Source organism: Nyctereutes procyonoides, unplaced genomic scaffold (genome assembly GCF_905146905.1).
Source record: "Nyctereutes procyonoides isolate TBG_1078 unplaced genomic scaffold, NYPRO_anot_genome, whole genome shotgun sequence".
NCBI classification, from domain to species: Eukaryota; Metazoa; Chordata; class Mammalia; order Carnivora; family Canidae; genus Nyctereutes; species Nyctereutes procyonoides.
In genome coordinates this window covers 5268315-5284993 of record NW_026575160.1, presented here as the reverse complement: position 1 = coordinate 5284993, position 16679 = coordinate 5268315, and the positions used below count along the sequence as shown (strand labels likewise).

Here is a 16679-nt window from a genome sequence, read left to right as displayed (position 1 = left end):
GGAGAAGCAGGCTCCATGCAGGGAACCCGACATGGGACTCGATCCCAGGACTCCAGGATCATGCCCTTGGCTGAAGGCAAGCTCTAAACCAGGCATCACAGAAAGATTTTTCTTTTGTTTTGCTATACTTTAAAATTTTCCTGTAGTAATTATATATTACTCTCATGATAAGAATTTTTTTAAACAATAAGTCTTACTTCTCTGATACTCCCATTTACTACCATGATTTTCAATGAAAATGTTTTACACAATGCAAGATTTAATTCTCCCACAAGCTACAACTCTATTTTGACTGTCTATGCTTATAGGGATTAATTTCAATACAGATGCTTTATTTATCTTTAAAAGATAATCTAGTTTTCTCTCATCATTATGTAATCACCTTTTGGCAACTGTACTTAAGTCTGATACCACAATGAAATTCTCACAATTCATTGATTTGGTAAACTCTAACTAGAGCATAAAAAGGAATAAATCTTGAAAACACATTTGTCAAACTTGAAACTATGAGTTGACATGCATTTGTTAGAAACCTATTTTATGATGAGATCTGTGAGATAAACTTTGGTTCAGTTTTCCTAGAGTTTATATTCTCTAATTTGAAAAACAGTTATAGAAAACAAAGGATATCATTGTATCTTCAAATACTAGCTTAGAGTACTATCCAATATCTGTTCTATTTGAGGAGAAACTCCCTTTTTTTGTATGAGTCTTGGCAGGAGGCAACGAGATCGGATCTCTCTCCTTAGACTCTGACAGGCAGCTATACTTGGATACTCACTGGATACTTTCACCCAAAACTTTGACATTGAACATCTGATGTATGTGTGTGCATGCGTGTGTGTGTGTGTGTGGGAGAGAGAGAGAGAGAGAGAGAGAGAGAGAGAGAGAGAGAGAGAGACAGAATGTGAGAGAGAAAGATTATGAGAGATTGAGAATTCACTAATGGTGATAGCATACAGTGTCCAGATACAACAGTGTCCAGCCATGATATTCTAACCCAACTGTCCTATAAGAGCCTGCCTATGAGTCCTACTAGCTAGTATCTTTTGCTTTTAACCTATATATTTCAGCCTCGCTATCAAGATATGCTGATGATTCTGTGAGTTACCCAATATAGTTCTGCATAAATTAGCTAGAATCTGTTTCTGTTGATTGTAATCAACAACTTTAACTGATAGAACTGTATTAAATTATAGGCTCTCCAATGATACCAGTTAACATTTATTAAAGGCTTGATAGAATGTTTGGTTCTTTGCATTTACTATCATATTTAATCTTCCCCAGAAACCTATGAATAGATATTATTTGTATTTTGTCAAGGAAAATCTGAAGTTAAGATTGATTGTTTAACTTACCAAATATAGCTGACAACGGACGGAAATCGGATTTTAATCTAGGAAGTTCAACTTCAAAGACCAAGCACTTGACCACTACATACGAGCCACCTATCTTCTTATGTGGGTCAGGTCATCCACATTGGTGCCAATCTGAGAAGTGGGTCAAAGAGATCTTGGGTCAAGCACTAAGCAAAGATTCCATTCAGAGGAGAGAAAAATTTCTGAGGCAAGGACCATGACATGTTCATGGGTCTTGGAGGCAGCCGGTGTCTATTAAAAAGAAGACTAACTTCATGCATAAAACCAGAGCTTGGAGAAATGTGAACAGCATGGTTCGAAAATGGTTGTCTTAATACAATGATAGAAAGCATCTGGGATGTGAAAATGGTATGAAAAAAGGGCCATTTAACTGACTAAAATCTAACTGAGCTCAAAATGTATAAAAGGTGCCATTTTTGGGTTTCGCATTACCATGACTTTGGCAGTTGTAAAAAACAACCAAAGTGCATGGAACTATTTGTCCTGATTATCGTCATTGATAGACTTGCAAGTTCAGGGGAGGAGAGCAGGGGGTGGGGGTGACTGGGTGGCGGGCACTGAGGGGTACACTTGACGGGATGAGCACTGGGTGTTATTCTGTATGTTGGCAAATTGAACACCAATTAAAAAAAATTATTATTAAAAAAAAAAGACTTGCAAGTTCATAACATTACCTGTTCATCAAGTGAGGGCCAATCGACTAATGTTTATTACAGGCATAGAGCACAGAGAGCTAATAAATCCTTGGACCTTACCTAACCAGAAACATCTTCCCACAAAGTCATTTAAAAGGGCTGGCTGGATGCCTTTAACAACTTTAAGCTTTGTTCTAATTATATTGCAGTTAATTGACTATTCCAGAGAATGTGTAGTTCATGGTCATTATTATCAATATTTACTGAAGTTTTCCCTCTGGACTTTCAAGGGAATAATGATGTACTCTCCAGAACACATTAAGAATAATAATTTATTTTTTCTTCACATCTTATACACAGCTCTATCTAGATTTCTGTACAACTCCCTGTTTTATATCCCTTTTAGAAAAGACATAATTATGGAAAACTATATGCAATTAAAAAAAATGTCTTTATCACCTTGTAAGAGAGGCAGATGGCAATCTGTTCTATGTTTAATCATGTTCAAGGGAAAGCATCCACACAAAGGTCATAAACAAATGCCTAACAAGAAAAGGTTAGTTACGTAAGTGAGCAGAGCAGGCTTAAGGAGGAACTATGGCAAACGAGAGGTTGCAAACCCAACAATAAAAAAAGGCAGTCATACACAGTTTTGGCTAATTGTTGTCATGTGGGAAGGTGAGCCTAGTGTTACTAGTAATCTTCTGATTTTTCAAAAGATGCCAGAAATCCAGATTTTTATGTAAAATATTTGTTCTTTCAAAGATTAGCAGCTGATTAATAGTTTTTAATAATGTAATCTAAACAAAATGTTGAGTCCTCTCTGAAAGTATACTATTAGTCATAAAGACATGCAATTGAGGAGGAGCACTAAACCGGAATATCAGGGAGGCAATATAAAATATTCGAGTAACTTTAAGTTTGGAGTCAAGTAGGTTTGTGTTTAAACTTCAGTCTTGACATTTAATTTCTATATTATCTCTGAGTTTGAGTATTCTCATCCATAGCACGAGCTTTGTACCATCTGTGAAGATTAAGTACAAGAACATAAATATAAAATATCTATAATGTGTAATTTATAGAACATGATGAAAAGCTGTTTCTTGCTTCCTATGAGGAACAGATGAAAAATTTAAGAGTTAGAAATAGATGTAATTTGCTGTTAGCCCTCCTATAAAGTGACAATATTGGTGGGATTATGCATACTACTAATGATTTTTTTAAAAAACTAATATCACTTAAGGACAGACTTTGAGTCTCCTCTCCTATCAAATGGCCTAAAAGGAGGCAATCTAGCATGCTATAAGAGCTCAGTTTTATGATCTCATCAGGCACCAGGCTCTTGCAGCACCATCTCCCACAGCTGGGGTATGACAGTTGTCCACAAAGTCCAAGACAGCAGCATCTGAATTCCAGAGAGGAGAGTCAGACAGAAGAGGGGCAAAAGGGGTACATTAGGGGACTCTTAAAGAAGGTTCCACAAAAAAGCCATAGGATAGTCAGCTTACATCTTATTGGCTGAAACCTAGTAAATGCCATTTTGCTGCAAGGAAGCCTGGGGTATGTAGTCTTTAGTTTGAGTGGTCATATGTTAGGCTGAAATTTGTCACTATGGCCAAAGGAAAGATGAATTATTGTGGGGGGGAAACTGTAGTTTGTGTTTCAGAGATCTTTTTACCTAAGGAGGGTGAAGGTGTAACTTCACATCTTTCCATTCTTATCTTACAAGTTGTCCCCAATGCAAACAAACTGTTGTCTACTCCACATTTATGTTCTATTACCTTTCCTTCCTTTTGGAAGATGGGAATGGAAGGGACAACTGGACATGGGTGCCCATATTTGAATGCTTTCCCCAACTTGATTGTCCACATTCTGTTGTTTGTGGGAGTGCCTTATTACTTCTAGCAACATATTAAGATGTATAGTTAATGGAAAAAAGACTTCATTTTCTTTTAAAAATTACTTTTTGAAGCAGCATCACTAGTTTTATCAGGTTTTATATGTTCTAAAATTCTCAAGTGGGTGAAAGAAATAGAAGCCTGGAGCACTGAGCATTTCTTTCCTCATAATTTACTGTTATTTCTCAATTACAGACTTTTAGATTAAGAAACAAATCATCTGACACAACATAGGAATTCAATACATGTATGATGAATGACTGTGAAGAGGGGAGAAGGGAAATAAGAAGGAAAAAAAGAAAAATAGATGACAGAGAAAACAGAAAAGAAGAAAGACCTCTAGCAATACAATACTCTCTTCTTTGACTCCCCTGAAATCCAAAGATCAGGAAACCTTCTCCATCATGAAGCAGAAATTCAACAGCTAGTTATTGCTGAGCTCTTTCTCAGATGGAGCAAAAATCTACATTCATACACTTTGCACTTGCACGTGTCCTATGTGCCCTTTCCAGAACCAGAAGTTTAATTTCCACATCAGGATATATTCATTTTAGGCAAGTACTTTCTGACTAGAGCAAGGATTGCTTCATCAGTATGTATCTGCTTTTTAAGTGGTGATAATGTTTATGCATTTTACAAATAGAGACAGTAATGTGCACAAGTCGCTGAGCAAGGCTCAGAGGACAAAAAATGGGTCACAGGAAAGCTCCTCACCTCCTTCGAACTCACGTAGTAGGTGAAGAGTTAGGTTACAAAAACATAGCAATAGGTTAGTGTATGCAAAGATCTAAAAAAGAAAGTAAACGCAAATAACCTAATTTTGGTTAAGGGGCTCATAAAGTTGAAATCCTTCACTCCAACATCAGGTCAGTGTTTGTATCTTAATCGCTGTTCTCCAAACCTCTTGCCTGCAAAATCAGGTCAGAGATTTCTATCATGCCCTCTTCAGCATGCACTCATACTGTCAGCGCAGGATGTAGGGAAGTGCATTTGGAGAAACTATTCCAGGAAGAGGCATGAATGTAATGTTACACTCAGGCATTTGTTCTAACAAAAGAAGCCAACATTGAAAACTACGCTTTTTTTACATGCAGGATGGCTGAGAGTAAATCATAATGAAAGTGAACACATACCGTGATAGCAGAGCTATTTACTGCTTTGTCACTATAAGATATTAAAACAGAGTTGCTGTGACTTTCAACAGAGTAGCTAAGGCCAGAGTTAATTTGAAAGTACCAATACACTTTTCTAATATGGAGAGTCAAAATGGAGTCAAATAATAAAAATAACTAGGCTTTGAAATCTCTTTCCCGAAATGTTTCACATCTATAACATTATTTATTATTCTTTCTATATTCAGTAAATATTCATTTCTTTTGGTCAGCGCTCCCCACACATGTGCAATTTTTATTTTAAATAAACTTTTTGGAGTAATGCACTTTCTAGACATGTAAATAAGATTGCAGGGAAAGAAAACAAAGTGTGCCTACCACTCCAGACAGGGGAATAAAAAAAACAACTACATGACTAAATATTTTATATAGACAAACTTCATGCCATCAAAAGAAATCATTAGTGTCTGCCAGTAAATCCAAGGTTTGCAAAGAACCAAAATGTTGGCTCCTGTCATTCTGATGTCTTAAGAAAACAGAGCTCACTATCAGTTGAGGTGGAGATGTCTGACTGTGATTCTTTCATTTTTTACAAAAGAAATACCAAATCTGAATATTGTAAGAAACAATATTACACAAATTACAGAAACTACTGTATCTGAATTTACAGAGAATCATCAAAAAGACTTTCTTCTTTCTCCCAACATTAACCACACTTTTTTCTTATCAAATCTGTGTTTCTGACAACCACGTCTGTATATAATATACAGACACATAAACAGTCACTTATAATAGTCATGTATGTATAAAGAGTCACGTGATTAAAGCTTTCTCTCACCTGTACATACACAGAGAAAAGGAGCAAACATAGCACACACAATCTGTCCTCTCTTCTTCATAGCTATACTTCCTGAATTTTGTTTTTAAAATGCCAAATATGAGTGAAAACCCCAGAATGTGATTCTCGTCTCACTGCATAGGTCTTAATGGAATGACACAATGCATCTAATATACTCTTTCTTCCTCCAAAACTATACCTTTAAAATAAAATCCAGAGTAAAAATGAGTGGCTCTTTTTGTGTTACAGTTCATTACACAAACTATTTGTCTATCCCAGCCGTCCACATTCTCCAGATTAATCTGCTGTGAGAAGCCCTTGAGAAACTCATATTGACTCAACCTCACAAAATTTTAGAGTTACTGTATCATTGCTTGTTTTGTTTTAACTTTGCTGGGCTGGTATAGAACAAAGGGCTGACTTCTGCTTTCTTCTCAATAAAATAATAATAAAAAAAATCAGTCAGGCATCATGTCAATTTGATGTGGACTAGGCAGTTACCCGTTTCTAATCGTTAAATTACCTATCTACTCTGGCAGTTCCGTGTTTGTTTGTGGCTTCTCTCCACCCAGTGGTTCACCCTGGAGGGTACTCCCTCATTGGCAAACACATTTTACTTGATGAAACTTACTATATTTTCTGTGCAAAAAAAAAAAAAAAATTCTATTTGAAACAGAGCCAGTATCTCATTCCAGGAAGAGAAAAAAATATATATATCAAGAGTTTCCATGGCAATCAGTTGATGGAACTAAATTAGGCAGGAAACCTCTTCAGAATGTAAAATAGTCTGCAAAACAGAGTGGCTTGAAATAGCCAGGAAATGTGTCACAGCAAAACGAAAGAAATGTAGATATGAATACCTCCATAATATAAACTCTCTAACCTTAAAATAAACAATTAAAAACTTGCCTTTGTCCTACAAAAATAAACTCCCAAACAACTGTCATCCCTAATCAAACCCTTTGTTCCCATTCTTTTCAGTTTTTTTAAGTCTTATCTTTTATGATCAACACCATGGAAGAATATAAATCCAATTGTTTATGTAGCTAGGAAAAATAATTTCTTTTAGGTTACTGTTGTTGAGTTTAATTTGCACCTACTTCGTAATGAAATTGTACAAACTTCCTACTTCTTTACCAGGGAGGTCAGAAAGAACAAGCAAAATTTACAAAGAAGAAATAAGTAGATTCCTTAGTTTAGAGAAAGGAGTTGAACTTTTAAAAATAGGACTTTCTGTGGTCATTTAGATTACTGATGGTTTAAAAATATCATTCTACTTCCTGGAGTAGAGTGAAAAGAAATGAGTTTTGAAATTCCAAAAAACAGAGGAGCTAGAATAAACCAGGGATGCCTTACCTCTCTTTCTGGTCAATAGCCAAAGCTTCAAGACAGTGTGCTTGGAAACATGGTAGTTACCTGTAAGAGTATTTATTTTCAGAAGGTTTTCAGACCACCCAAATACATTAACATAAACAAACATTTCTAAAGCAGAAAAGACAATGTGACAAAACAAAAAACACATTTCTAAACCAGATTTACAATTAAAAAAAATGTTAAGCCATTCCTAAAAGTCCATGAACCACTGGTTAACCTAATTCTTAGGTTAAATTGGTACTTATTTTAGGTGAAACCATAGGGTCTCTTTTGGTAACAAACACATAAAACAAATTTCAGGACATACATCATAGAAGAGGAAGTTTTATAGATTTCTGTGTCAAATAGTCTAGCCTAATTTCAGTGTGAGCTTTAAAGTATGATCTCAATGATTATTGTGTGTAATAAAAGCATTAGCATTTTTCATTATGAGTTGCTTAATGTAACTTTGCTGGCATCACTGTGCTAAGCTTTCCCCCAAGTTTTTGGTACCCAAACCAGCTTTGTACAAGCACAGCTTTGGACTGATGCGGTGCGTCATAATAACATGCACACACACAATTTTACATACAGAGAGAATACAGTCTTAAATACAGCACCAGTAAGCAGAAAGTGCCACAGGAAGGCCCAGTTGAGAGTGTTATCAGAAACTGGACTCTTCTGGTTCATGGCCACCAGCTTCTATTCACCACCATCCTTCCCAAGTCTCTTCCCCAATTCCACTACATTCCTCAAATCACTAATCTCACTGGTGACGAAACATTGAGATCTTTTAAAACTCAATCTCTTAAAAATATACTTTAACTTGGAAGAGATTTTGTGTTTTGGTGGGGGTTTGTTTGTTTTTTTTAGGGTTTTTTGTATGCTAGGTAGAAGAAAAGCAGGTGGTTTTCTAAGTTTGGGTTAGCAGAAAGACAAAAGAATCTGAGTGCAAGCGGTTCATTTGGGAAGCACTTCCAGAAAGAACAGTGAAGGAATAGGGAAGTGAAACAAAGAAGGAAAGCCAGTAAAGGGTATGTGAATGAGCAGATTACTGAGATGTGACCCAGGCTAGTTCCAAAAGATCCTCTAAAAAGCTGTGCAAAACATTCCTCAGAACTGTCTCCATAACAAGAAAACTGGATACATATCCACCAGCTCTCTTCCTGTATTAGTTGAGGGTCACTACTGCAGTTTTAATACCTTCACATCTCAGGCCTTCACCTCTTGGATCTACCATACTCTCTGGTCAGGGAGTGTCCTCGGACAGAGAGATTCCAGACACCCCACTTATTCTAAACTAAAGTTGAGTGACTCAGAGGCTCATAAGTGTTAATAAGCCAAGTGTTCTACGGACTTGGCTAGCCCTAGTGGAGTGTCCAGGAAGCTGAGCAAAGCAGACCAGGTCCTCTTCAGGAGCACTGCATAAATAGCATGGCTTTTTACCTGGTCTCTGGGGACAGCTAAACTTTGCCCATAACAATGAAGAGGACCTCCTGACCCAGACATCTGAGAGTGTTTGAAGGGAGTTCTTTAATGTAGAGCCATATATAAAGGCAACAAAATGGCAGGAGACACAACAGAGGATGAGACTTATAGTTTTTCCTCTATCGTTAACTTTGATACAAATAAGCGTACAAAAACTAAAATGTGGAAAGTGAGTGTAGAGCGCAGTTGTCCTGTTAACACCTAAACTCCGCTCCTTAAAGCAATCGGTGAAACCAGTGTCACTGAGGCAAGTCTCTCAATTGGTCCTTTCTGTTATCTCTGTGTCCTTGCTTTCTAAGTCTGCCCTCACCCTAACTGTCACATTCCATGGGGTTACATTCCTCTGTGCGACCATAGCAGGATGATTGCTTCCTTGATGCTAGCCTCCTGATAATAACTCCAGAGAAATGTTTCCATCTGTTATGCTAAAAAAAAAAAATTACAGGGTGTTGCTCAACACTATTCCTAAAGAGACTGCTCTTCTTTGATGACATTTTAAAAAAAATACTTGCTGCCTATTGTACTTTAAGAATGACATTTTTTTTATTCACAAAGCATTGAAAACTCCCAATTCTATCTTTCTGAAATACCTCAAGATGTATCTGTGAGAAAAATATTTTCCTATTTGGGCTTTCATGGGAAAGGGAAGTTCCCGAAGTATTTCCACACATCATGAATGTATAATATATTTAATAAGACCCTTCAAATTTCACTGTTTAATTGCTTTTATGCTCACTAATAAAAAGTTAGACTAGCATTTAAGAAAAGAGGTACAAGAAATGGTCTTATTGGGACACCTGGGTGGCTCAGTGGTTGAGCATTTGCCTTCAGCTCAGGGCATGATCCCAGGGTCCAGGATCGAGTCCTGCAACGGGCTTCTCTCAGGGAGCCTGCTTCTCCCTCTGCCTGTGTCTCTGCCTCTCTCTCTCTCTGTGTGTGTCTCTCATGAATAAATAAAGAAAATCTTAAAAAAGAAAAAGAAATGGCCTTATTTATTTGGGGCCACCTAAAACCAGGACTTAAACTTGACCAAAAGATCCTAAGAATAGCATATAAAAAATACAATACAGTATAGCACAAAAGGTAGAGTCTGAAGTCTAAGTTTGTGACTCACTAGTGATCAACTCAAGGCAAGATGGTAACTTGGAACTCTCTTGTCTCATCTAATAAGTGGAGGGATATCCCCTATGTCACAAGGCATGCAGCCATTCTAAACGAGACAGCCTAGACCAGTGTCCTCCATTGCTCATATTATAGGCTCTCAGCAAATATTAATTCTTTTCCTTTCCTCCACATTTCTCTTTCCAAAAACCATGCATCAGTGCATCTTTTCTTATTTCTAAGTCAATGAATCTTTATCTCACTGAGAACAGTAATAAGACATGTGACCAACACAAATCCTAAATCTGAGTGGAAGGTTTTGAAGGTATCATAATCAGGTTTGAAATTACTAGAAGGGAGAATAAAGAAAAGTGGAAATAACTGTTCTGAAATAAAATGACTGACCATACACTGCCACTTTTTTACTAATGAATGGTGAATATGACCCAATCTATGCAAACACAACAATCAGCAGTGAATTCTTTATAGAAATACTTAGCTTACAGAAAAGGAGTATGCTGAAATAACAGGCAGAGAAATAGACATGCATGCAATCAATACAGAATGAAAGTGAAAAAAAAATTAAGCCTGAATTTTCATTATTCAGCTTTGCGGCCTCATACTGCCAAAACAGCTTATTTAGAAAAAAGCTTACTAAGACAAAAACATTAAAAGAACATGCAGCATAGACAAAATTTAATGATGTGCAACATACATAGTAACATGGTTAATTTCAAAGTTATCATTCCATACTTTGGGTGATTTTAAATCCAAAATCTTGAGGATAAAAATTTGAATTTCCTATGAAAATCAATATTTCTTCCAGAAATAGTGTAACTATAATTCTATTGCTAACATTAAAAGTATGAATTATGTGTCATTATAGCACCAGCATATTTGTTTGCCACTATATAGGAGAAATGGGATTAGGCTGATAGTAAGTAATCAAAATATTCCATTTATCTAGGACCATTTTATTATAAAATTATATGTATGGAAATATTTCCTTCTGGAAAGCACTATAGGTTTGTGTTAATATATTTTACACTAAAATATATTAGCAAGCAATTTTTCCTTCACAATGTATTTATCATTCTCTTTTCTCCAGAACTTTGGTCATTAAATGAGTTATTAAATCATTCTTTTTATAAGATCATTATCCTAATATAAATTTTAGAATAATAATTGTTTATGCTATGAAATGAGCATACTTTTCTGCTAATCTAAGAGTAGCTTGATTAAGTTAAAAAGGACTACAACCCCCTCATTTTATGTATATTGGACTCAAATTTAATTTCCATAATTTTTCTGGATATTTCTCAGAAGACCAAACCTTATCTCAATGTCTTCTCTACTAGGAGTAAACCAGATTTTAACACTAAAAATAAACAGCTCCCCTCTTGGTAACATCTTAGTGGGTTAAGTTCCTCATATTTTCTATAGCATTTTATTTTCAAAAGCATTTCCTCACATGTGGCTTTTTAAAAAAAGAAGTGTAATATTTCAAATTATCTCTTTTTTATTTATTTGAGAAGAGAGATAGTGAGGGTGGAGGGAGAGGCCAAAAGAGAGGGAGAAAGAGTCTCAAGCAGACTCTGAGCTCAGTGGATCTGGGGCTTGATCTCATATCCCTGAGATCACGACCTGAGCCCAACCAAGAGTCCCACATTTAACCAACTGTACCACCCAGATGCACCCAAATGGATTCTTGATTATAAGGATGCAGCATAGAACAAGGATAATGAGTTCAGGTTTTAAGCTTTGGATAACTTATTTAATTTCTCTAAGACACACTTTGAATGTGCTCCTCTATGAAGTTAGGATGGGGGAAGAAAATTAAATGTATTTAATATGTATTGTACATAAAGTACTTAGCACAATCACAAACAAAATAAGACCTCAGTGGATTTCAAGTGGTGGATGTCATAGCATTAGAGTGTTAAATAGTAGAATAACAGCGATCATTATGACAGCTCCTTTCTCTTGGGCCCTAATGGAACCAGATGGTTCAACCATCCAGTATTGGTTCAACCATCCATGTATTTACCTGTCCAAACCTGATTCCATAGCTCTTTCTGCAATTTTACAACAGTGCTGGCAGGGTCAGAAGCAACTACAGCAAGTATCTTCCAAACTCTGCCATTGTCACTAGTATTCTGAGGCCCTTTAGCCAATTCCTTCTCAGAAAATAGGAATCATTAGGGTTCTTGGGTGGTTCAGTTGGTTAAGCGTCTGACTGTTGATTTCAGCTCAGGTCATGATCTCAGGGTTGGGAGATACAGCTCGGAGTTGGGCTCTGCACTGGGCATGGAGCTTGCTTAAGATTCTCTCTCTTTCCCCCAGCCCCTGCCAGCTTCTTGAGCACATGCATGTGCTCCCTCTCTTTCTCTAAAAAAAAGTAAGGATACAGGGACACCTGGGTGGCTCAGTAGTTGAGCATCTGCCTTCGGCTCAGGATGTGATCCCAGGATCCGGGATTGAGTCACACATTGGGCTCCCTGAAATGAGCCTGCTTCTCCCTCTGCCTATGTCTCTGCTTCTCTCTCTCTGTGTCTGTCTTTCATGAATAAATAATTAAATCTTAAAAAAAAATAAGGATACAAAATGACACTAGAATTAATGAATTATTTACTACATCAAGAGAGTGTGATAGTATGATACAATATGATAGAAAAAAAATCAACTTGTAAGAGTCATTCTTATCTCTTTGGGAAATAAATATCAACTATCCTATTCTGCAAAATAATTTCCAAGTAAATTAAGTAATACAGCATAAAAAAGAAAACTATAGGAAACTACAAGAAAATATAAGTAAGTATTTGTCTGCTTTTAGTGGGAAAGGCGTTTCCAAACATTTTACATATATATATAATATATGGCCAATGAATAAAATAGTATTCAAATAGTATTTGATAGTATTTGAATAATAATTTGAATAATAATTCAAACTAGTCAAAGAAAAGCCCAATGCTATATCTTTTATCTTAGCAAATGAGTAAGATTAAAAAAGATAATATTGTCTATCAATAGTGTTTCTAAATAAACTCATGTACCCAAAGTATAAATCCATTAAATAATACGTTTCTGGAGACATTTTGGCAATGAAAGCCTTAAAAATATCTACACTCTGATTCAAAAACTCCCCCTTAAGGGAAGTATCCTAAGAAAATTCTCAGAGATTTGTGCAAATTTTTTTATTTTAAAAATATTCATTACAGCATTATTTATGGCAGCAAAAGATCTTAAAACATCATAAATATCCAGAACTATAGGGCTAGTTAAACAAGTAATGAATGAGATTTTCATACAAAGGAAGACCATATAATCATACCAAAAGACACTATAGTTTTTACTTACCTGAGAAACATTTATAACACATTACAGAACATAACATAAAAATTTGAATTTTGCAAACTTAAGTATTTTTTTTAAAGATTTTATTTACTTATTCATGAGAGACACAGAGAGAGAGAGAGGCAGAGACATAGGCAGAGGGAGAAGCAGGTTCCATGCAGGGAGCCCGATATGGGACTCGATCCCGGGACTTCAGGATCATGCCCTGGGCTGAAGGCAGACGCTCAACCACTGAGCCACCCAGGTGCCCCAAACTTAAGTATTTATACACACAAACACACAGCAAATATCAATGAAATGTCAAAGATACTTATCTCTGCACAGTAGGATTATGGGTATTCTGCTTTATAGTTTCGGAAATGTATTTATGTGTGTATATATATAATACATACATATTTATGTATAATATAAAATTTTTATACATATATGTGCATATATATGTATATATATAACCTTCTAAATTTTAAAATATTGTTCTTAAAATACCTATAAAACCAGTTGCTAAAAAGAGAATATGGAAGAGATAGGAGGCTAACATAAAGTATGGGATGGGCATCAGACAGTGATGTGAACAGTGAGAATATGGGTAGAGTTAGACCAGTAGATCTGAATGGGAAGATGTTTATCTTGAATTGTTCTTTCAATAACCAAGATTCCAACCAATTAACTTGCATATCTGCAAGGCCATTTGATTGAGATTGGGCAGCTGCCACACTGTAAACTTCTTTCAATTTCTGGGTCATTTCCATTGAAAATGGAAGAAAGGGAAGTGGCTGACAAAGTGCTCTTCCCATGGCTAGTCACATCAGGTAGGGGCCAAGAAGGGAGTGAGGGAAGTTTCCTGATTCTTCCTTAGAAAAAGACTTGGTGCCAGCAGCTATCCCTCTAATCTCATTCTTTTAGCAAATACCTGGTCTCTTTATGTCCCCTTTGAGATGCAGGGAAACATTTGCAGTCCTTGGCCCAAAACCTTAAATAATTTAGCAACAATGTAAATACTAGATGTTAGTTTTCACAAAATCAATTTAAAGTGATACCTGAGGCCCACTTCTCAAAATTGTAATTCACCTGGCTAATATTAGAGAAGAAAAACAGTGGAAGTAGAAGAGAATGGAATGAAGATGGGAGAGTGGGACAGAACATAGGTGTGGAGCAAATGTCCTCCGATGTCTAGAAATCCAGAGAAATCCATTAGGTACTCTTGAGCGTCTACTATAATGTGATCAATGTCTACTCTCTAAGGAAAAATTCACACGTTTTTATTGGAAAGCCTGGAATCCTTGGAAATCCTGCTGCAGGCTGGTACCTGCCTTTGTACAGGGTCAGAAGTGTGTTCTCATTTCCCTCTTTCTTCAAGTAGCCAAGAGAACCAGGCACCCAACTTCCCTCATCTGTTACAGGAATGGAGTATGTTCTCAGGAGACAAGCCACAGCTGAACACCATGTTAAAAAGAAGAAAATGGGCCCAAAATGTATTTATATATGCTAAGCTCCAAATCAAGATTTAGCTCAATTATAGTTTTGGTTCTCCCAGAAATGGCGTCTTTTTCTTTTTGTTTCTTTTCTTCTTTTCTTTTCTTTTCTTCTTTTCTTTTCTTTCTTTTCTTTTTTCTTTTCTTTCTTTCTTTTCTTTTCTTTTTTTCTTTCTTTCTTCTTTCTTTCTTTTTCTTTCTTCTTTCTTTTTTTTTTTTAGAGAGAGAATACCTGTGAGTGCAGAAGTGGGGATCAATCTCATGATCCTGAGATCATGACCTGAGCTGAAATCAAGAGTCTCATGCTGAACTGACTGTGCCACCCAGGCACCCCCGAAATGGCATTTTTAAACCAGTGAATCAGGAATTGTCTAATCAGCATGAGTTAGACTGCCTGATAGAGCCCTACCATGCCCTAAAGGAAAATTACCTTGTAATAACCAATTGTTTTGCCTAGTATAACTTCCTTATTCCTGCTCCCTTCTGCCTAAAAGTCTTCCATTTTGTATAGCTCCTCAGAGCTCCTTTTCCTCTGCTAGACCGGATGCTGCCTGAATCATTCACAAATCATTTTATAAAGACAACAAGCTCTTTAAAATTTACTCAGTTGAATTTTGTTTCTTAACCACCAGGATCCCAAAAATCAGGGCTATCCCTCTCATTGTCTGTCCCAAAGAAAACCTAAAAGGCAGGGGTGGTGTTCTCCCAAACACTACCCAGAGTGATTCCATAGTACACTGAGGAAAAAACAACTCTATGGTTTGCTTGATTAAGACTTTCCTTCAGTCATGTATCAGTCATATTTCCTTTTGGAGACATGGAAGCCTTCAAGATAATATTCTATTTACAATAGAAATCTAATTTTCCTTATTAGCTATTCTGTTTTTCTTGACAAATTAACATTTGATAGACTTGATAATTCTATTTAGAGACTTTGTTATGGGAAAAACAACCCTCTATAAATGACTAAATTCCCTAAGCTTACCTCAGACATAATTATTTGATACAAGGTGCAGATTGCTTTGTATTTTGGTAAAGGGGATTAAGATTTGTAGGATTTACTCCCTCATTAACAAGAAAATAGCTGAAAGCAAATGGGTTGAATTTGAGGTTCCCGTGAAATACCAAATGTCCAGGAAATAACAAAAAAATAACAACCCTGAATGTATGAAAAGTGTGTTTTGGCTTTTCTTTGCAGACCTCAGCTCTACAGAGAAGATATAGTCTGATATTAAAGAAAAAAAAAAGGCACTGTTTTATTATCTTGGACTACATCTTTAAGCAAGGCTAAACAGAAAGAATTCTAATGCCACTTCCTGTCTCCCGGGGCTAGCTCTTATACTTTGGCAATGACCACAAAATAGATATAGATTATGAAGCACTAGCTAGTATAGGCCTGTGGATCTTGTTTCAGTTTGAAACAGAGAAATGCCACTAATCCAATTAAGAAAGTTCAGCTTCCCAGGTCACTGAAGGAAAATGTCTCTCAGGAGAGATTTGGACATGATAGAATTAAGGTTTGATTCTCTCCAGTACAGTGTTTTGTAGACCTCTAGGTCAGGAAATTAATTAGAGATGAGCAGAAATCCATAAATATGTGAAAATGTATTTGCAAGAAATTTGATAGAGCATTGGTTTCTGTACCATCTTATAAACATACTAACAACATTTCCACATATGTATCTTTGTGCATGACTTTCCTACTCTCTTTGCTTTCTGGATAAAACCATATGCTACTGCCTAACTGAGATCTCACCTTTCTTTTGGTAAAATTTTCTCAGTCTAAGATTGCTTTATTTATTTTAATTCCTATCATGGCCATTTGCTGCTTAGCTTATCATTTATTATCATGTTATCATTAGCTTATCTTATTATCTTATATTTATTCATTCACTCACTAATTTATCCAATTGACAAATACTTATTCAAATTTATAGTATTCTGGGCATTGACATAGTTCATGGGTATGCAATAGTTATCAAAGCAGAGGTAATAATGCCATCATGGAGCTTAAATTGTGCTAAATTCTAGCAAAAACAAATACACAAA

At 36.1% G+C, this 16679-nt stretch overlaps 1 long non-coding RNA gene across 1 annotated transcript in view; it reads right to left on the bottom strand.

Annotated features, from left to right (window-relative positions):
* Positions 1-1364: 1364 nt before the first annotated feature.
* The window catches only part of LOC129502978 (uncharacterized), a 45203-nt gene continuing 29888 nt past the window's right edge, over positions 1365-16679 (bottom strand). The window contains exons 2-3 of the long non-coding RNA XR_008663078.1: positions 7219-7278; positions 1365-1490 (exon numbers count right to left, since the gene is read on the bottom strand). This is a non-coding gene — a long non-coding RNA (uncharacterized LOC129502978). The remainder of the gene's footprint in view (positions 1491-7218; positions 7279-16679) is intronic.